Here is an 816-nt window from a genome sequence, read left to right on the forward strand (position 1 = left end):
AGTCGTTTGGAATGCACTTGGCAAAGGGAGCGATGTAATTTCCTCTATCTTCAGCTGGCATGCTCCCGTGACAACGCAGCACGGTGTCCGTCAGCAGATTCGCTGATGGACACCGGAATAAAAAAATATACATTTTATATTTTCAAAAGTTTAATAAAAAATATAAAAATGTATGTTTATCTGCAACAGTTATGCTAACAACAATAAAAGGACATTTATGAAATTAAAACAGCGAATCTGCTGACGGACACCGTGCTGCGTTGTCACGGGAACATCCAAGCTGAAGATGAGGAAATTACATCTCTCCCTTTGCCAAGTGCATTCCAAACGACTACATAATGGCACGCACGTGCCCTGCTCACTCCAAAGTCCCCACTCCAAGGGGATAGGAATGATCACTTCTATTAGGAATTTGGCCGTGAACCGATCAGTACACAATACGCGTACGGTTAAAGGCAGAGTAAGCGATTTCTGGTAGCCAATGTTGATATTTGAAATCACCAAAACAAACACACCCCTACCCCAAAAGGGTCTTGCCCCTATTTTGATAGCTCCGCCCCACATATACGTACGCAACCCAGACAACAATTAGTTCTGTGAAACAAAGCAAAACCAATGTTACACCGTGTCTACGGACGTGAGCGGCGCGGCGCAACAAATCCCCGACAGAAAACTGCTGCCGGGTTCTATTGATGACGTGCTGACACAAATTTCGAATGGTTTTCAACGGTCGGATCGCAGGCCTCCGCTCCTCGAGTTCTCTCCAGCGTTGGAAAGCTGATCCGATATTTACACGGGTCCTACTTCTTGCCTTAT

General features: G+C 45.3%; 1 protein-coding gene across 1 annotated transcript in view; it reads right to left on the bottom strand.

Moving 5' to 3' along the window:
* The window catches only part of LOC107576473 (UPF0585 protein C16orf13 homolog B-like), a 3,693-nt gene that overhangs the window by 1,952 nt on the left and 925 nt on the right, over positions 1–816 (bottom strand). The gene's annotated exons all lie outside the window — the stretch shown is intronic.

Source organism: Sinocyclocheilus grahami, unplaced genomic scaffold (assembly GCF_001515645.1).
Source record: "Sinocyclocheilus grahami isolate Dianchi unplaced genomic scaffold, SAMN03320097.WGS_v1.1 scaffold3751.1, whole genome shotgun sequence".
Lineage (NCBI taxonomy): Eukaryota > Metazoa > Chordata > Actinopteri > Cypriniformes > Cyprinidae > Sinocyclocheilus > Sinocyclocheilus grahami.